Source organism: Micromys minutus (assembly GCF_963924665.1).
Source record: "Micromys minutus genome assembly, chromosome: 27".
Lineage (NCBI taxonomy): Eukaryota > Metazoa > Chordata > Mammalia > Rodentia > Muridae > Micromys > Micromys minutus.
The window spans coordinates 25,500,435-25,522,281 of record NC_137962.1 but is presented as its reverse complement, the minus strand read 5'-3'; the positions used below and the strand labels follow the sequence as shown (position 1 = coordinate 25,522,281).

At 44.9% G+C, this 21,847-nt stretch overlaps 1 protein-coding gene and 1 pseudogene across 2 annotated transcripts in view; both read left to right on the top strand.

The window, feature by feature from the left end:
* Positions 1-21,847, top strand: part of TMEM117 (transmembrane protein 117) — a 404,345-nt gene that overhangs the window by 72,150 nt on the left and 310,348 nt on the right. The window lies entirely within an intron of this gene.
* On the top strand, positions 426-897 carry LOC308438001 (translationally-controlled tumor protein-like; annotated as a pseudogene). Its single transcript has one exon. The product of its transcript is annotated as a translationally-controlled tumor protein-like (transcript).

Below are 21,847 nucleotides of genomic sequence, written 5' to 3'. Positions count from 1 at the left end.
TTCAGGACGAGCTGAGGCCCCTTTCCATGCATGCTCGAGGTCGTGGGTGAGACTCCCAGGATTGCCTTTAGCATTTTATAAGCACTTTCTTTTCCCACAATGTGGTAGACGCAGTAATCTCCTCTGCTGTACAAACCATAGAACTGTTGGAAATTATGACCCGATGGAATTTTAAAACACACATAGCCAAGCTTATCTTGCGATAAGACAGAGCAAGAGGGAAACTGTGGAACACGAACTCAGGACAGGAAGCCTGTTAGGCAGTGCCCTAGGCAGGGGCCTAGAGACTCAGTTTTCAGTCTTTGGCAGAGACCAGAATTGAGGATTTGGGCTATGTGCTGGCTAGTTTTGTTAACACAAAGCAAGAGTCGTCCCCTCCTCCCCCCAGAGCTCGCTCCCAGCTGTCTGGCTAGCGTGAGGAGCTGTTCTCTGACATCTACAAGATCCAGGAGATCGCCGATGGTTGTGTTGGAGGTGGAGGGCAGGATGGTCAGCAGAACAGAGGGTGCCATCCATGACCCGTTCATTGACGGAAATGCTTCCGCTGAAGGTCAGAGGGCGAAGGTACGGAAAGCCCAGTGCTCACCGGTGTTAGCATTGTCATGAACCGTCCATCACTTACAAGCTTCATCAGAGAGGCCGACAAAAAGCACATCAAAGTCCATGAATTCACTCGAAGGCAATCTTGAAGAACATAAACCAGAAAGAGTGAAGCCTTTCATGACTGGAGCCGCAGAGCACATTAAGCCTATCTTTGCTCACTTCAGTAACTACCAGATTTTACTGGTGAGAACATGAACCCAGATGGCATGGGTGCTCCTCCGGACTACCGTGAAGATGGTGTGACTCCATTCATGATTTTCCTGAAGGGTGACTTTAGAGATGGAAAACTGTTAACCAGTACGCATCTATCACCTGTCAACCATAATTGGCTCTGCTTACCATCCATACATTGCCAGGACTGAGGACAAATGGGACTTATGTCACCCTGAGCTCTTATTTTGACCGTGATTGATTTGGAGTGGAGGCATTGGTTTTTGCTAGTCATCTGAGAAGAGGGCTCCTAACCAAGAAAATGTCTCCATAAGATCAGGCTGAAGACAAAACTGTAGTGAATTTCTTAATTATTGATCAATAGGGGAGGGCCCAGCCTAGGACATCCTATATAACAGCAGGTTGAGCAAACCATGGGGGAGCAAGCCAACAAGCAGCACCCCTCCATGGCCTCTGCATCAGCTCCTGCCCCCAGGTTCCTGCCCTGTGTGAGCTTCTGCCTTGACTATCTTCCATGTCGAACAGCGGTGTGATCCAGTGAGTGAGGTGAACTTTCTCCAGTTGCTTTTGGTCTCGGCGTCTCATTGCAGTCATAGAAACCCTAACCAAGACAGGTCGGGAGCGAGGAATTAGAAGTCATGTTGGTAAAAGGTTCTGCACGGGGCCACAGAAAGAGTGAAACGACGTGCAGGCTGGTCATGTCAACTGCCAGGCAACAGGAAGTCTGTCCAACTCACGCCAGAGAACTCGTAGCCAGGGTCTGGGGTTTTAATAGAGTTTCTTTAAGTTTGAGCCCATGTCACAGCCTTGGATATTTTCTTTGACCGATGTCACAGTCTTACAACTCTGGAGCCTCCTTCCCAGTGTCCTGAGGATTCCCAGTTGGTTGTATAGAAGCTTAGTTCGTGTCATCTCGCCTCAGCTACTGTGCCGAGTTTGACTTCCCTGAACTTTTCCTTTTAACCAGAAATGGTGTTAATGCATCTTTTCAATCAAAATAACTAAAGCCTCTAAGGATGAGGCCTGGTCTGCAGGGGTGGGGTGGGGTGGGGTGGGGTGGGGGGTAGGGATGGGAGGGTTGGTGGTACAGCAGCTGCTCCGCTCGGGAAGAAGGAGAGCAGCATTCATCTACACCAGAAGCGGAGCGAGCGTTGGTGGCCGCAGCACAAAGGCCTGCATTGTCTTGAAGAACAGAGCATTGTCTACACACAGGACCAAGCCCTGCAAAAGGCAGGAATGGAGAGAGATTTGCTCCAAAGTCCAGGCCAACTTCTTGGTGATTAGAAAACTGAGCAGGAAGCAAAAAGGATGCTTAGTGTTAGGATACTTCAAGCACCTCCTCCCCCTTTTACATCTTACATCCTGATTGCTGTCTATCCTTCCTGGTCCCTCCCCCAGTCCATCTCCCCTCCCTTTCTCCTCTAAGAGAATGGAGGCCTCTCTTGGGCATCCCCTCACTCAGGCACATTCTGTCTCTGCAGGGCTGGGTACATCTTCTCCCATTGAAGCTAGACAAGGCAGCCCAGTTAGGGGAACGTATTCCAGAGACAGGCAGCAGCTTTAGGACAGCTCCCGATGCAATTTTTGGGGGACCCACATGAAGACCAAGCTGCACGTCTACTACATATATGAGGGGGCCCGAGTCCACCTCATATATGTTCTTTGGCCTTCCTGTAGGGTCTCTATTTCCTTTGGGGACCATAATTCTTCCTCCAAGTCCTCCATAAGACTCCCTGAACTCCATCCAATGTTTGGCTGTGGGTCTCTGTGTCTGTTTCCGTCAGTTGCTGGGTGGAGCCTCTCAGAGGACAGTTATTCTAGGCTCCTGTCTGCAAACATAACAGATTATCCTTAATGGTGTCGGGGACTGGTGCTTGCCCATGGGATGGGTCTCAAGTTGGGCCGGTTATTGGGTGGCCATTCCCCCAGTTTCTGCTCTATCCTCTGTACCTGTATTTCTTGTAGGCAGGATACATTTTGGGTAGAAAGTTTTGTGGATGGGTTGATGTCCCTATGGCTCCAGTGGTGTTCCTGCCCAGCTACAGGAGGTGGCTGCTTCAGGTTCCATATTCCCACTGCTGTGAGTCTCAGCTAAGGTCACCCGCATTGATTCCTGGGAGCCTGCTGAATCCAAGGTCTCTGGTATGTGAGATGCCCCCTCCCCACCCCTGCCAGCTGCAGGTTTCCATTAATTCTCCTGGCCCTCTGGTCTTCTCTCCTGTCCCTCCCTACACCCGATCTTGTCCCCCATTCTCCCCGTCCCGTCGTCACCCATTTCCCTCCCTCCATCTGCCTCCTATGACTATTTTGTTCCCCCTTCTAAGTGCAATTCAAGCATCCTTGCTTGGGCCTTCCTTCTTGTTTAACTTCTTTGGGTCTGTGGGGTGTGGCATGGGTAGCCTGTGCTTTATGGCTAATATCCATTTATCAGTGAGCACAAACCAAGCATGTCCTTTTGGGACTAGGTTACCTCTCTCAGGATGATTATCTCAAGTTCTATCCATTTGCCTGCAAAACTCATGGTCTATTTGTTCTTAATAGCTGGATAGTAGTCCACTGTGTAGATGCACCACATTTTCTCTATCCATCCTTCAGTTGAGGGGCATCTAGGCTGTTCCCAATGTCTGGCTCCTAAGAATAATGCTGCTATAGACATAGAGCAAGTGTTCCTGTGCTATAGTGTGGCATCTTTTGGGTAAAGGCCCAGCAGTGGCATAATGGGGTCTTGAGGTAGAAGTAGTTCCAGTTTTCTGAGAAACTGTCAAATTAACTTCCAAAGTGGTCCTACAGGGTTGCACCCCCACCAACAATGGGAGAGTGTTCCCCTTACTCCACATTCTTGCCAGCATCTGCTGTCACCTGAGTTTTTGACCTTAGCCATTCTGATGGAATCTCAGGGTCTTTTTGATTTGCATTTTTTTAAACCAGAGAACTTCTACAATGGATAAACACCTTCATCAAAGTGCCTGGATACAAAATTAACTAAAAAACACCAGAAGCCCTGCTTTATATAAATGATAAACAGGCAGAGAAAAAAAATTAGGGAAACTATCATTTTTACAACTGCCACAAATAATATAAAAATATCTTGGTGTAATTCTAACCAAGCAAACGAAAGCCCTGCATGACGAGAACCTCAAGTCGTTGAGGAAAGAAATCGTAGGAGATCTCAGAGATGGAAAGAGCTCCCATGCTCACTGGCCAGTAGGATTTACGTACTGAAAATTTACGTACTTTCGTACCCAAAGCAATCTACAGAGTCAGTGCAATTCCCACCAAAATTTCAGTGCAATTCTTTTCAGAGCTTGAAATAGAAGTTCTCATATAGAAAAACAAACACCCAGGATAGAGAAAACAGTCTTGAACAATAAAAGAACTCTTAAAAGGTGTCCTTTTGAAGACCATCATAGCAACAGAATGTTATACCAAAAAGAGCCACTGGAGGGCAGCAAAAGACATGTTTTCAGTGCTGGTGGTTAAAGGGAGTAAGATTTGTATTTTTCTCCCAGGAAAAGAGAAGAGGAATGGTTAGAAGAAAATGGGGAGACTGTGCCCAGAGTGCATGGTGTGCACACAGTAGTATTTACACAACTAAAGTACACTAACAAGGCACTTCTAACAGCTGAGAAACAAGCAAACAAAATGGAGAAACCCACCCTTTCCTGAGTTTCTGAAGCATTATATTGACATATTGTCTGTTTTCTTGATTAACATTATTTACATTAAAGTATTATTAGACCATTTCCCCTTCCTTTCCCTCCTTCCAACCCCTTCCATCTCCTCACTCCTCAAATTCATGGCATCATTTTCTTTATTAGTGTGTGTATGCGTGTGTGCTCTGCTGAGTCTGTTTAGTGTTGCTTGTGTGTTTGATTTTAGGGGTGACCACTTGGTATTGAATATCCAGTTGGGATGCTTACTCCCGAAAGAGGCTGATCCTCTCTCCTTCAGCATCTTTTAATTACCTGTAGTTCTTTGTCTAAGGCACGGGCCCCCTTAGGTTTTCTGCGTTAGGACGTCTGTCTATATTGTCACTGTGCAGGCCTTGTGTGGCCATTCCCATGGTTGCCGTGTCTGTGGGGGCAGCCTCCCTGTCATTTCTAGGAGCGACAGCATCACAAGAGGTTCTGGTCTGGCTTGTATAATTTTTGTGTGCATACCTGTAGGTGTGCACCCTGCAGGTGCTCCAAGAGGCCAGGTGTGTTAGTGCCCTGGATCTGGAGTTACTTTGAAGCTGGCCGACTCTGAGTGTTAGAAACGGAGTTCAGATACCCCATAAAAGCAGTGTGGGACATTCCCTGAACCATCTCCCCAGCCCCCAGGGAACATTTTAACTTACATAGCAAACTCTACTGCAAACACTTTTGTGTGTTGTACTTGTCCCTCATTATGATCCGGTACAGGTTCCTGTGACAATATCTACAAACACATGTGTGCAAATATGTTCACATGTTTATAGACTTATTCCACCCTTACAAAAACAAATACTGTGGTTACCACCGAAGAAACCAGGCACCCACCCTCATAAAATGAACTAGAACGTTTTCCTCAACCCCAGTGGAGGAGCTGGAGAAAGAACAGAAGGAGCTGAAGAGGTTTGCAACCCCATCGGAAGAACAACAATATCAACCAAGCAGAGCTCCCAGGGACTAACATACCAACCAAAGAGAACACATGGAGGGACCCATGGCTCCAGTCACAGATGTAGCAGAGGATGACATTGTCTGGCATCAATAGGAGGAGAGGCCCTTGGTCCTGTGAAGTCTCATTTCCCCAGTGTAGGGGAATGCCAGGGTGGGGAGGCGGGAGTGGGTGGGTGGGAGTGGGAGCATCTTCATGGAAGCAGGGGACGGGGGAGAGGATAACATTTGAAATATAATTACATAAAATATCCAATAAAAATAATAATAACAAAAAGAATGCTTTCCTCAGCAGCGCACTGTGTAGACCAGGCTGCATAAAGCTGTTCACAAAGAAAATCTTCAGATTTTTTTTTTTTTGACTAGTCCAGGTGGTTTAAAATTATGTAGTAACATAAACAGGGATTAAATATGACATAAAGAAGAGCGGGGGGGGGGGGGAAGACTGCGATGTAAGGATTTTGAGAGTCTTCATGTATAAGTCATAACAAGGAAGCCAGAGTGCTGGTACAATGGGGGTGGGGTAGCCCCTCCCCCTCCCTTTGCCTCCTTCCTGGGATGTTTTGGGGGAGGAACTGCGTGGAGACCTATTCTGCTCAGTGTGATGCCCCCTCCCCCACCCCAAGAGAAAGGACAAGAACAACTGACTGGGGGGGGGGTGGAAGGAGAAAGCACTTGAAGTAGATGTTTCAGAGCCTCAGATTCATATGGCTGTGTCTAGAGAGGTAACCCAAACAAGCAAGAATGAGCCAAAAGGGCAGGTGAGGGAGACAGCGAGATCAGAGATGCAGGGAGAGATGGTCCAGGGTCTCCTGCTGCTTAGATCCCAGCCATGCCTGACTCGCCTCAGCCCTGAGTCTTCAGTGTCTTCATTCTCTGAGAGTGAATGGTGCTCTGTCCAGCATGGTGCACGTCCTACCAGGAAAGACTACCTCACAGCTTCAGGTGGTGTGTGTGTGTGTGTGTGTGTGTGTGTGTGTGTGTGCATGTGCACGAGTGTGTGTGTGTGTGTGTGCATGTGCAAGAGTGTGTGAGTGTGTGTGTGAGTGTGTGAGTGTGTGTGTGTATGTGTGAGTGTGTTTGTGTGTGTGTGCATGTGCACAAGTGTGTGAGTGTGTGTGAGTATGTGTGTGTGAGTTTGTGTGTGAGTGCGTGTGTGTGTACATGCGTGTGTGAATGTGTGTACATGCGTGTGTGTATGTGAGTATGTGTGTGTGTGTGAGTGTGTGTGTGTGAGTGTGTGTAGAGGAGGTTCAGTTATTAAGCACACTTATTTCTCTTGCTGAGGTTCCAGCATCTACATGGTGGCATAACCACATGGAACTCCAGTTCCAGGGGATGTCATGTGTTTTTATGGCTCCTGTGGGCACCAGGCTCATGGGTGTACACTTATGTGGGGAGGCTAGGGGTCACTGCTGACTGTCACATTCATTGTCCACTTTAATTTTTGAGACAAGATCTCCTCACTGAACCCAGAACTCACCAATGGGCCGGCAAGCCCCCGTCTCCATCTCCTGGGCGCTGGGATTACAGGTATGTGCCTCCGTACATGGCATTTTATAGATGCTGGGACTCTGGACCTGGGTCCTCAGACCTGAGCATTAGGCACTTTATTAACGGAACCTTCTCCTCAGCCTCCTCCTTACTGTTGTAAAAACTACCTTTAAACAACAGGGAAACCTCACATAAGCTTACGGAGCACAGAGCGTTGTTTGACGAGGACCCCCGTCCCTTCTCATCAGGGCCAGGAGCCAGATACACATTTTTCCTGTCGGACACAGCGATCTTGACAGTTGGCTCGCCAACTACCCTCGAGTACTGGAAGCTTCCTTCTGAGGAAGAAAAGTCTGTCTGTTTGTCTTTAGGAGTGCTAAGTCTATTTGGACACATGGTAAAAAAAAATAAGTGCTCTTCGTGAATGCTTAGCTTTTTGTACAGTGAGTCGTGATAGACTTAATCACAATAAATACCATTGATCTGATTGTGATCAATTAAGATCCCCCTACCCCACCTTGAAGTACTTAACAGAGCACTGAAGTTAGGATGTGGAGAGGGTGGGGGGAGCCTGGCCTGGCCGGGAAGCTTCCCTGGGCAGCCGATACATGGCTGACTGCAAATCCTGCTAGAGTGGCGCTTCAAAGAATTTGTTGGCCTCCTTCTTAATTAGGTGAAATACTGACTGGCTTGTACAATTAATTCACAATAATAACAACATCCATTACTGAGGCTGGGAGTAAGGGCTAAAAAGCCGTTGGCTGAGACTGGGCTGCTGAGCTGAGATATGGATTGAAAGGCTAAGTCTAGTCAATAGAGTTGATATTGCAGGGCGCAGAGAGAGAGGGGGAGGGAGAGAGGAAAGGGGACGGGCAGAGGCGGCTGACTGAGCATGAAGCAGGTTTGATAGGAAAAATTCACAGTAGGGCAGCTCAGTTTTTCATGGCTTGATGTGGACGGCACAGAGGTAAACAGGACAGGAAACAACGGTTATTCCAGTGGCCAGCTAGTGTCGCTGGAATCAATGGCTTCTCACCGAATTATCGAGAAACGCAATCGAGGCTGCGCCCTTGTTACTCCAGAGCCCACACCGGCTCGACCAGAGTGAGGAAAAGCTCTGTGATCGTTGTTCCTTGCTGCTTAGGGGATCTCCTTAAACGAAGGGTTCACTCTTGCTCAGGGAGGCCTGGCATTTAGTGTGCAGCCCTGGTAGGTTTTGAATTCTTAGACCGTCAAAAACTGTCTCAAGTTCCCAAGTGACGATGAGATTGCACATGTGAGCCACCGTGCCTGAAATGTTCTGCCCGAGAAAACGGTGTCTGGTAAGGGATTCATCTTAGCTAGCACCTGGTGTGGTAATGTGGGGGACTGACAGAGGAATATTGGGACCCACCCTGGAGTTGGTGTGGCAGATAAGTTGCTCTAATTTTGCCCACGAGGCAATCCGTAAGGACTGATAAGGGTTTAGCTTCTCAGAACAGAAAGGAAAGGGTGTAAGCTGCTTTCTCAGCATGCTGGCTCTCAGAACACATTAGTTTCTATAAACATGATAGTAGAAGAATCACTGGTCAATGTGATAACATGACCTTCCTTATTCGATCATTTATCTCAGTGCATAGGGTCAAACCTATGACTGTAGCAGATTAGAACAAAGGCCAGCGGACCACACCTCCTGGGACAGGAAAGAGCACCTTTACTGCAAAATATTATTGTTATTAGGAAGTCATATAAAGCTTCCCAGTCGAGCATTTGGCATCTATAGGTTTCCTCAAACAGGAGCTTCTGTAAGCGTTTTCGTGACCTAACTCGGCTGATTTACGGCCTCATGGCGCCGCCTGGGATGTGGCTGGAGCAGGTGTTTGTGAGCAGGCAGGAGAAGCCCCTTATTTTCTGTCCACGAAAACAAACAACGCAGTGCTTTCTTAAGGTTTAAAGAGAAAATCATGCCCATGGCAAACTGCTGAGTGGTTGCTTGGTGATTTTAATAATTTGAAAAGAGAAAGAAAAATTGATAGACTTAGGGATAGAATTATGTGAATGGATTGTGTAGCAGGCTCGGTGTGTGTGTGTGTGTGTGTGTGTGTGTGTGTGTGTGATCCACAGTCATATAATCCTGAGTGTCTTTACATTTCATCTCAATTTCTGCTTCCTGGTGACAGACAGAAAATGACTGCTTTCTACTTATGGAAAGTTGATGCGTATTTTATAGCCAAAGGCTCAGGACTTACCAAAATTATATCGTCTAATTCGACAAATTAAGGAGACAGCCCCATACCGTCTGTGAACAGTGACATCTCTGTGATGAGCTATAACACATCTGTCCCCTATTAACCCCACGACAACTCTGGATTGATGAGAAGCAAGAAGTCGTTTTATTAACACAGGATCTCACTATTTATGTACAGTCTTCGCTAAGGTGGTGTCAACTGTAGCAAAACTGTATGCAGTATTCTCGAGACTGAGCTGAGATATCCACCCTCTTCCACCATGGCGCCTGTACCTGTGCAGAGTGGTCTGTTTTCCTCAAGGGTAAAACCACCATGGAACAGGCTAGCTCCTCCCCATTCAGCCTCCTTTCTGCTACTTTCGAGGGCACCCTGATGATCTCATTTTAGTGTATTTTCCTGGAGAAGCAAGTGTCCCCAGCATAGCTGAAGGTTAGTGTTACCGGACATGAGGTTAAAGGACCTGTGTGGCTTTAGAAATCGGGCACTAGAAAACCTGATTTAAACAAGACGCTAAGTAATATTCTTTCCTAGTTTTTAAAAGCCCACTTATTTGGGCCATTAACAGTAAAACTCAGTAAAATGATGTTCAAATGATAAGACTGAAGTAGTCTTTGGAGATGCCTAGGTTTCATTCCGTCTCCTGAAGATAGAGTTTAGAAGATTAGGCTGTGGTTTCTCAGCTGTGTTGCAAAGCACAGGTCACTCAGTGTCCTCTGGAGCAAGGCCAGCGGATGTGTGCTTATGACATAAAATGTTTATATCCTGTGAGCTAAGTGTTAATAGGTTTGAATACTTCTTTGTTGAGATACTTTAGTCCAGGTTGGCACCAAATTCCTGTTAATCTCTTGCTGACCCTTCTTGGGTACTGGTGAGTGTTACCATGCCCAGTTTGAATACTTCTCTCTCTCTCTCTCTCTCTCTCTCTCTCTCTCTCTCTCTCTCTCTCTCTCTCTCTGTGTGTGTGTGTGTGTGTGTGTGTAGGCCAGAGGTGTATCTTGGTGTTTCTTTTAATGTTTCTCTGCCTTATTTTGAGACAGGATCTCCCTCTGAACTTTGAACTCACTGGTTTGGCAAGATTAGTTGTCCATTGAGTTCTAGGGGTGCTCCTGGGCCCTTTCTTCCCAGCACCAGAATCACAGGGCACACCTTCATGCTATGCCAAGCCACAGAAGGATTCAGACTCAGGTCCTGAGGCTGCTGCAGTAAACACTTTACTTTTGGAGCTATCTCTCCAAACCTCCATATGCTATGTTTGCATAGGTGTCTCTCTTGCCCCTAAAACATTACAAAGACATGTTATGAAAACGTATATTACACAATCACCGATTCTATATCTCTTATAATCATATATTTGTACCATCCATTGTTAGGTGATTATCATGGTTAATTTTCATTGTCGAGTTGCTAAGATTTAGAATTGCTACGGAAAGAAATCTCTGGGTGTGATGGGGCGTTCTCTCGTTAAGGTTCTTTGAGGTGGGAAGATTCAACCTAAATACAGGCAGTGCTGTTCCCTGGGCTACGTGCCTTGTGCTCTCACCGCCGCATTCCCTTGATAGGACGTGCTGCGTCTTCTGGAACTATGCGCCAAAGCAGACTCATCCTTTCTCCACTTGGCTTTTGTTAAAGCAACAAACAAATAATGGATGCAGTGATCCAGACTGTTTGCTGATAAAAGCGCCTTATTCGTATTAGAGAAGTTGGTGTGCAAACGCCACTCTTAAGTTTCACGCAGAGTCACCGGTGCTCAGGAAGAGGGACCGCAGAGACGCTCCCCTGTACTTTACAGAGCCATCACACCTGAACCCTCAGATGGAACTGTAAGATGATTAGACACACGGGGGGTGTTTTAAGGGTGCTAAGTCTGTACGACTCACATTGAGTGCAGCTCCGCAGAAAGGAGAGCCCAGCTTCTTAAACAGTTTCAGTGTCTGGGGAAGGTAGATTTTATATTTCACTCCATCATCTGGAAGACTCATTTCTTGTTGTTTGAGTGTAAAGAGGGAGCTGCCCATCAATCCACTGTGTGTTCAGGGTTCTCAGGAAGTGGGTCATGGAGCTGTCCTGTTATACTAGACAATGAGCATCGATGGGTCTAAAGCATGGGACAAGACTCTGTAGCTAAGTGTGTTCTGGGTCTGGGTTGTAGTTATGAGCTAGACACCTGGATCACTTAGGAATGAGGAAGATGGTCATAAGTTATGCATTTTGGCCAGTTGAATTAACCTTCTTATCCTTCTTTCCAAAACCGCCTAATTTTCACACATAAATGTGATGTAAATTGTGCACTCCAAATTAAAACCATTTGAAGAGCATGTTTCAGTAGTAAAATGATGGGTAGGAGACCCCCCAAGTATAAACTTGAGAGTAAGATACATCAGTCAGGATAGGGCAGACTGTACCCCAATAGGAAACAGCCCTAAAGATTTTATGGCTGCCCGCTACAGCGCATTTTCATTATGAGCTCCTCGGTGGTCATTCTCCCATGGAATCTACACTGAAACTGTAGCTGTTGCTTTGGGGGCAATCTCAGAAAAGTGAGTAAATATTCATCCTTGAAGTGACATTCAACACTTAACTCACGACTCAAATTAGAATGATTTGGCCCGTCAGGGCACATAAGGGCCCAGGAGCAACTGTAGCAGGGGCCTGGGATGGGAGAAAATGTATATGTAGATTGTCCTAAAATCCTCATATTCATGGTCTGGCGTAAACTCGTGGATCCATTTCACATCAAAATCTAATTGTTGCTTTTCTGTATCTGGTGATAATATCAGATGACCATGCAAAACAAATGAATGTGCCACAGCCAACCAGAAGAGAAGCCTGTTCCATAGAAGTCAGGTAACGTGGCCAGAGTGCACTGGTTTAGGGCTCTGTGGCGATTATACCTCTGATTTGGTGAATGGATGCTTTCTCACTGGTACTTCCCTGCCATGTTTGTTCTGCATACTCTGAATACCATGCCCGGTTAATAGAAACAGATGAACCAGGGTAGTAATTCAAGAAACCCCTTGCCCAGTGGTCCCTGGAAACAAAGGGATGGACTCCGCGTAATAGGTCAGAAAGAAACAAAGTGCACCATACTTTGCTTGGAAAATGAAGTGAGCCCTGAACAGGAGTTTTGGATCAATTAGAATACAGAAATCCAACTGAGGCTGAACACAGGGCTTGCTGTCTGGTTACCTTGGCAACTCAGCTCCCTTCCCGTGCTCCTGATGGTGCAGTGTGAGTCAGGAAATAATTGGAGGTAGAGAGAGAAGCTTGTCTGCGAGTCAACTCCCGCTACAAGGAAAGTGAGGGAGGCATCTGCCGAAGGCCGAGGGCGGCATCATAAAGGGAAGATTGTGAATTAAAAAAAGAGAGAGAGAGAAAGAAAAGAAGAGCGATGTCATTTAAACAATATCCTCCCTGAGGCCTGGCTTTTATAATACTCTAAGGTGATACAAAAACTTCTCAGGGAGGATAGCAATCAATAGTCCTATCCCGCTGCCCACATAGAAGGAAGGGCATGGGCCGCCTTGTCAGGGGCTGATTTAAGTATGTGGTTCTCCTCCCTAATGTCAGTAGGAGAGAGATGAGGGGGGAAGGGGATCACCCTGGGGGTTCCTCTATCTTGGCCTTCAAATGCACTAAATATAGGTAGATGGTTAAAACTGATTTTCAACAGAGAAATTTTAATATCGACCATTAGAGCAAGGCTACAGTCTGATGAGAAGAATTATTTGAAGCAATAATTAGTAACATCATAAAGTAACAATGAGAATGCGTTACCAGGCATGAAAAATACCATCCCGATGGCATGACAGAATGTGGAAGCTCATGAATGTCCTTTGCGATTGACAGGAGAGTCATAGGTTATCAATTAGCTGGCCTGTTTTATGGCACTAAAGTTTAAGGAAATATAGTCTGCTCTGTTTGGCTTATTGCGAACATGTCAGGACCTGTGGTCTTCACCTCAGCTTTCAGAACAAGTGGTCTCTCAAGAGTAACTTGATGATGCAGTTGACAGCATCCGAGATGGTCCCAATGCCAGCATTTAAGCCCAGCCTTCCTTCTTTTCCCTGCTTCAACACAGACTGATAGAAGCTGTGGACACTTGGCCTCAAACTCCCAGACATCTACCTATCCCTGCCTTCCAAGTGTTGGGATCAAAGAATTGTACTTCTGTACCAGGCCTGGTACACTGTCTTTAAAGTAGGGTGTTCTGTGTCATGAAAATAGGAAGAAGGAGGAGCCCATCCAGAATGGTTGGAGAGTTTCTGTAGAAAGTACACAGATGTGTTCTCCTCAACTCCCACAGTAGTTTTGTTTGCTGCCCAATGTTCTTCTGTATCTTCTTTGCTATGGTGATGGCAAGAGACTTCAGAACCTTTCTACAGATATAAATGGATAATGGGTAGAGACCCCAGCCTCAGGCACTGAGGTGTTTTTATGGTCCGCACCGGGAGAAGCAGGACTGATCTTCCCACTGAGGAATTCTCCTCAGGAGACTGTCTTAGTTGAGGGTTCTAGTCCTGTGATGAAACACCATGACCAAAAAGTACAGTGGGAGGAAAGGGTTTGTTCGGCTTATACTTTCATATCACTGCTCATCACCAAAGGAAACCAAACCAGGGCAGCAACTCTAGCAGGGCAGGAACCAGGAGGCAGGAGCTGAGGCGAAGATCTCATACAAAGAACTTGTGAAAGACTTCCCAACACTTCCAGAGTAAGTAGAATGTCACTTCAGCGATGTCGCTCTGATCTTTATTCCGACGTTAAAGACGAGACTGACTGTAGGTATGGCTCCCACGTGGGACTCGGTCTCCAGGGAGACCATCTCACATGGTTTACAACAGGAGCAAACACAGATGGCTTGAGTTTTAGGGTGTTTTCAAGTTGTAATGAAGGAAAAAAGCAATTGGCAGGTAACAGCTACACAATTTAGGGAGGTTGTTTTCGAGCTGTTGGTCTTGGATTTGTGATGAAATCTGAAATATCGAGTTTGCAAATTTGTTGAGGAGAGGTGAAGACCAGCCTGATGCTCCTCTTATTCTGTCACCCGGGTAAGTAATTCCTCTTTGCTGATTTCTCTCTTTGAATTCACTCCTTAGCTCAGCACAGTGTCTTGGAGTCGTCAGGTTATGGGGCCATATACCAGGTTAATTTAGGAATGAGGCTGCAGTGCTGTTTCGGTTAAGGCATGAGAAAGGATCTGTATTTAAAACCATTTCTGCACTTGGCAGTTTTTACAGCAGCCTGCCCACGAACAAATAATTCTTCCTAAAATCGCTTAATACTTCCTCGTGAGCTTTGTGTGGCATACAGATTTAAGTGTCTATCCTTTCCATGGGAGTGAGTTTGGGTTTTACTTAGGCATGTAAGACTTGTATTGCAAGCGGAAATATAAAAAGATATAATAAAGCCACCCCAGCTGGCTATGTGCCAGCATTGCTAATCAAAGAAGGCACAACAGAGCCATAGATCTACCTTCTTTCCTTTGCAGTCAGAAGTAGAAAATATCCTTTAGCTGCTGTCAAATAAATATAGAAGCAAAGTATCCTTTGTGAGGGGTGTCTGCACAGTGCACAGTGCACATTCAGTGCCTCCTTGGAAATTAATTAAAAATTATGACCCAACCCATATATGAAAGCTCTCAGGGGGCTGTCCTTGCTCTTCCTCCATTCTGAAGTGTAGCTGATGTTTCCTGTTCCTTCTCATTCACTGACAGCCCTTAGCAGAAAGTTCAGCCATCATCCTGGGTGTGGCCAGAATCCAGATGCTCCCCCTATAGCCTCTTAGATCCTAGACTGACTAATTCTCCAGCCTTAGTCTTTTGGGCTTTTGCCTAAGTCACACAGGGACCAATGCTGCACGATTCTACTTTCATGCAGGGAGTTTGGTGTTATCTAGAGATGGGGAGAGGTCAGAGTTTACTGTCTGGTGTGCATAAAGTACCACGAGTGAAAGATGATTGAATTCTAGAGGTCTGTTATATGATATTACTACAACCAACAGCTATGTACAGCTAATTTTTAAATTAAGTGAGTAGGACTTTGGCTAAATGTCCTTGCAATGAAAATAATTTTTTTTTCATCAACACAATATTGGGGAGGTTGGCAGTGTGTCTCAGTGCCAGAGCATACTTAGCAGGTATGAAACACTAAATTTGGCCCCCAGCACCATACACACGACCACACTCAAAAAGTATTGGAGACAGGGATGACAATACGGGTAATGGAAACAGAATGAACATCTTACCCAAAATTACACTGTTTTCCAAAAGGAAACTGAGATTTTTTTTTTTAAATCTAAGCTAGTATCTAACTCATAAAGATCACTTTCCAGGGCACTGGCTGTCAAGAGTCAGTAAACATGTGGTGGTGTGGACTTGGGGACCCAGAACTGAGAAGGAGAATACCCTACTCACAGGGCTAAAAGAAGCTCATTGAGGGGCTGTTGAAGATGGCTCAGTGAGCAAGAACACTGGCTCGGCAAGTGTGAGGACCTGAGTTCGAATCCCCGGTATCCACATTAAAAAAAAAGATGGACATGGTTAGGAGGCAGAGGCAGGTGGTTCCTGGGAGCTCACTGGCCAGCCACATAGCAGATGAGTTTCAGTTCATTGAGAGATCCTGTCTCAAGGGAACAGGGCAAGCGATAGACCAGGATACTCAATGTCCTCTGACCTCCGAGTATATACATGTTCGTGCACAGACATGTGCACCCACCACAGAGTTCATTGGGTAGTATTGTCTTTGGGCAAAAAGTAACAAGAGGGCAGAATAGTGAGAAAAGACGGGTCGCTGAGTTTATAACCCAGTAAGTGATTAGACAGACTCGGACTTCCTTATGGTGGGAAGCGGGGTTCATTTGCTGAGCTAGATAGAAGCAGGGATCTGTGTGTTTTTAAAAGACTGGGCAGACCGAGTGAGATGGGGAGGGTAAGAGCAGCGGCAGTAACTGCAGACCTAAGGAGACACATTGGGCTGAAGAGATGGCTGAGTGGTTAAGAGCACTGACTGCCCTTCCGAAGGTCCTGAGTTCAAATCCCAGCAAACATATGGTGGCTCACAACCATCTGTAATGGGATCTGATGCCCTCTTCTGGTGCGTCTGTGGACAGCTACAGTGTGCTTATATATAATAAATAAATGAGTCTTAGAGAGAGAGAAAGAGAAAGAGAGAGAGAGAGAGAGAGAGAGAGAGAGAGAGAGAGAGAGAGAGAGAGAGAGAGAGAGATCCGAGATCCGAGCAGGATGGTCCATGGTCCTTTATGAACTCAGGCAGGCACTACCGGTGACCTGAAAGGATGAATTCAAGCGCCAGCCTTCATGCTTTCAGAGAACGAATCAGCGGGGGCTGGCAGGCTCGGGTGAGGGGAGAGAAATAAGTTCAGTTTTGGGTTCCGGACATTGACTGCTGTTGAGATATTCAGGTAAGAATTCCCAGTGGTTACTATCTTTTCACCTGCAAGCACAGTCAGGCCTGGAGCTTCCTGTTAGAACCAGGGACAGGAAGATCATCGATGGTAAGGTGAGGTGTGGGTGGTAGGAAGGGAGAGAGATGCTCACGAGGGTCTGAAGAAAGTGAAAACCCAGTACCATCAGAGAAGAGAACAAGGCGAGTAGGGGACTGTTCACGGCTGGTAAACTCACACAGGACTTCCCAAGAAGGTCCTGTTTATCTAGTACTCGATTTGCTGTGTGCATCTCCCGTAGCACCCAAAGACTGCTGTAGCGTGTCCTCTGCGCGCTCCAGTAGGAGCCTCAGGCCCCATGCTTCTGTTCTTCTGCCCACTGTTTGCTTTTGCATGTTATAGAAAATGGGGTTCTGGCTCACACCGTTTGCTGAAGAGACTCCGTTCCTCATGTTGTCTCTCAGCATCCTTGTTGAGGGTCTGCTGAGCAAGTACGTGTGGTTTTCCATCCTCTTTATAATCTTGCACTGGTTTGTGTATCACTCACTGTACCAGGGCCGTGTTGTCTTGATGACTGTTGCTTTAAGATGCTTTGGAATCTGGAGATGTTGTGACTCTAGACTCATAGTTTCTTTCCCTCTCTGTCTGTTTCTATCTCTATACCCCACCTCTGTCTGTCTTTGTCTCTGTCTGTCTGTCTCTGTCTCCTGCTTCTATTTGTCTCTGTCCTTGTTTCTGTCTGTCTTTGTCTCTGTCTGTCTGTCTGTTTGTTTGTCTCCTGCCTCTGTCTATTTGTCTCTGTCCTTGTTTCTGTCTGTCTTTGTCCCTGTCTGTCTGTCTGTTTCCATCTGTCTGTCTGTCTCTGTCTCTCATTCTGTCTCTCTGTCTGTGTCTCTGTGTCTCTGTCTCTGTCTTTCTCTCTCTCTGTGTTTGTATCTGTCTGTCTTTTTTCTATTCAGAGTCCTCTGTGGTCCTGTGTGAAGTTAGAATTTTTTTCTTATTTTTGTAAAAATAACGCTAGTATGCTGGTAAGGAGTTCATTGATTCTCCAGACCTTCTGTGGAGTAGGGACATTTTAACAACATTGACTTTTCTGTTATACAAATGTGGCAGTTGTTACTGTGTTGGCCAGCTCAACTTTCTTTCTTTTCAGCAGCTTTGAAGACGATAACAAGTTTTACAGATGTTCCAAGCATCTGAGCCAGCAGCCAGCAACTTGTGCAGCCTCAGAAGCGGCACCGTTCAGACCACAGCCCCTCCTTCTGTTTTGTTGAAGCCGTACCAGCCTGTGCACTGAGAATGGTGACAGGCTTGGGGAATTCTGTCATTCCTGTGGGCTGTGATTGCTCCTGTGTTCACCTTGACTTTTTAGCTATACACATGTGTGTGCACACACTCACATATACATACATACATATGTACATATTTTATATAATGTACAAATAGATAAAATATATATATATATATATAATTATATATAACAAATATGTAAAATATATTTTATATAATAGCACACATATACATACACATACTATATACATACACACATATACATACATATGTGTATATTATAAAATATATATTATATAATAACACACATGCTCACATATACATATACACAACATATACATATTACATAACATATGAATACATATAATGCATATTATGCAATACATGCATGCACACTTTCACACACACACACACACACACACACACACACACACATATACATATATTGCATATGAATTTAGCTCCCTAATGGCTATGTAGGTTGTGACATTGTAACCTGAAGTGATGTTCACTATTCTTCAAAACCCTTCTTCAGCTGCAGCGACTGAGAATACAGTACTCCCCGGGGTGCAGAGCGTCTCTGCAGACCAATGTAAAATGAGTGCCAGGAGTAAGAAACACACACATGTTCATTAAACACCGAGATTCCTAGTGTGTTGAACAACCATGTGTATCTGTCACTGCCTTGCTTGGCCCTTCTGATGGGTGAAAGGAGAGCTGTGTGAGTTTTCTTTGTTTTCAAAAAAAAAAAAAAAAAAAAAAAAGCATTACCTAGTGATGTCTATATAGCATGTAGTGCACACTCAGTGAATATTTGTTAACTGAGTGGGATTATTGGTTTTATTTCCCAGTGTCTGTTTGTTATGCCTCCTTCTCATTGCTGATTTTGTTAATATGGATATTGTGTCTCTGCCTTTTAGTTAGTTTGGCTCAGTGTCAAGGGCCAGCTTTGACATCACAGGGTAAACAGAGGCAGGCACGGAAGAGGTATGCTGTCGGTGACTGGGGTCATGCTGACTGCAGCCAGACTGAGCCTCTGGCGACAGTAGCAGGTGCTTTCCAGGGTTAGCACTATTGTTGGAACAAAACTTAATTATCTGGGGCTGGCAAGAATGCCCACCGAGAAGCTCTGAACTCTTAAGTGTTCACACGTATAGGCAGACAGACGTGTATATTTGGTGGATGGAGCAGAGACAGCAGCCACACTTTATTCTCCCAGCCCTTATAACACCTTCTTAGACAAAAGTTCTTTATAAAATTATCTCATAGATAAAAGGTCACACAAGCGGGAAATTACAGAAGGATGTTGATAGTGAGTTCCAAGCAGTATTTTGTTCTGTAAGCTCATTATAAGTACAAAGCGAGAGTTTCACGTGGCCCTCCTTTGTCATAGTGCACATCTGTGGCCTCATTCTTGGTCCTGACCTGGAATAAAAGTTTTTCCTTGATCACAAATTTGTCCCAAGCCTATTTCCCTTCTCAGTGCAATTTACGAATAATCATAATAATCATAAATAATTCACAATTTATTAATTTGCCATTGTATTCCTTATTATGCAGCCTGTAATTACTATTCTATGAGGAGGGGGACACAATCCATTCTTGACTCTAAGTTTATTATATCTTTCTGGCAAAACAACTAAAACCATCTCCTTAAACTTCCCAAAATTATTCAAATCAAATCAGGAATTCTGTAAAGTCATTACTTCATCTAAACAAACATTAATTCTTCAAAATTCATCCTCATGTTGATCTGCTCAATAGGGTGCTATGATGCCCAAGAATCATTAGGCTATGTAATAGTGGCAGAAAAGACATCCCAGCAGCAAGAAGCAATCCTGGGACAAGGTCTCTGGGGCCATAACTCTCACAGGCAGGTAAAATAGTGAGCCATTTTCAGGAAACTCACTTGCCATAGCTTTTCCTCGATGGCTTCTGTCTGCTAAGGGTTTGTATATCTTGTTTATTGTCTCAAAGAAACAGCTTTTGGTTATTTTGTTGATTCTTTGAATTGTTCTCTTTGTACTTAACTTATTGATTTTAGCCCTGAGTTTGATTTTTTTACGGCTGTCTACGTTTTTTTTGGGGGGAGGGGTGTTTGCTTCTCTTTGTTCTAGAGGTCTCAGGTGTACTGTCAAGGTGTTAGTATGAGCTCTCCTCAGTTTCTTTATGAAGGCATTTTGTGCTATGAAATTTCCTCTTAACATGGCTTCCACTGTGGCCCATAAGTTTGGGTGTGTGTATGTGTGTCTTCATTTTCTTTCAATTCTAGAAAGTATTAGATTTCCTTCTTTATTTCTTTGACCTAGTGAACATTGAGTTTTTAGGCTTTCTGTTGTTTTTGTTGTTGTTGAGCTCTGATTCCTGATGATCTGAGGATACAAGGAGTTATTTCAATCTGCTTGTATCTGCTGAGGCTTGCATTGTGACCGAGTGTATGGTAAATTTTGGAGACGGTTCTGTGAGGTAGTGAGAAGAAGGTATATTCTTTTGTGTTTGGGAGAAATGTTCTGTAGATATTTGTTAGGTTCATTCGATTCAGCACCTTGGCATTCCCTACACTGGGAAAAGGAGACTTTACTGGACCAGAGGCTTTTCCTCCCATTGATGTCAGAAAATGTGTGCTCCTTGGTTGGTGTTTTAGTCCCTGTGAGCTGTGGTAGGTTTGGATAGTTGATAATTTTGTTTTTCCTTCCCATGGGGTTGCAGCCCCTTTCAGCCCCTTTGGTCCTTTCTCTAGCTTCTTCATTGGGGTCCTCATGTTCAGTCCAATGGTTAGCTGCAAGCATCCTCCTCTATATCAGTATGGTTCTGGCAGAGCCTCTGTGGAAGCATCCATATCAGGTTCCTGCCAAGATGTTTTTTGCATACATCAGAATGATAGATTCTGTATACACATCCACTCTGTTAGCTCCTTTTTTTTTAAAAAAATTGGTGAATTAAGTTCATTGATGTTGAGAGATATTGATGACCAAAGATTATTTATTTTGATGGTGGTGGTGGTGATAATGTGTGTGTGTTCTTGTCCTTTTGATATACTGATTCGAAATTATTTATGTGTTAGGTTTTCTTGGGTATAGTTAGCCTCATTGGGTTGGAGTTTTCCTTCTAGTATCCTATGTAGGGCTGGATTAGTGGAAAGGTATTGTTTAAATTTGGTTTTGTTATAGAGTATCTTGTTTTCTGAATTTATGGTGATTAGAAATTTTGCTGGGTACAGCAGGCTGACATCTGTGGTCTCTTAGGGTCTACAAGACACCTGCCCATGCCCTTCTGGCTTTGGGTGTCTCTGATGAGAATCAGGTGTAATTCTAATAGGTCTGCCTTTATATGTTACTTGGGCCTTTTCCCTTGAAGATTTCATTTCCAAAAGTTGTATTATGTAGCACCCTCTGAGGATGCCATTTTGGGAAGCCCCGATCTTAACTCTAATGTTTATCATAATTCTAGATTGCCATGAGAAAAGGCAATAGCAACATATTAGAAAGTCTTATGTTGCAGTCACTTGGAGTCATTGCACCACTGATCCTGCACAAGGCAGCCCCGCTAATCCTCCATCAGTTAGCCCTGGAGTCTATATTTTTTCTTGGACTAGAACAGCTAGGTTTACCAATGACATGATTTAGTTGTTGCTGTTATATAGCTTTAGTTAGCCCTTTGAAAATTTTCTAGTTGCTTCATGTCATATCTGCATGAGAGGGAGTTTGAGACAGGAAGAAAACACGTTACTGCTTAACTAGAAGTAGATAGGTACTGTGGTTGAGGGACAACACATGGTGTTTACATTAACGTGTTTTTATTTCACACAAACACTTGTTATCAACAGTCTGAGGTGCCAGCTGCAGGCTGGCCTGGATGGAGAACCTTTCTGTCTTGACTCTCTTGCTGCATTAGCTGACTTGGTCTGGGATGGTGCAAATGCTCCTAGCAGAGTTCATGCCCTGTGGTGCGTGCATTGGGCAGCTCAGCTTGGATCCATTGTAGATAATAATGATAAAATGCTTGTCTGTGCCTGTGCTG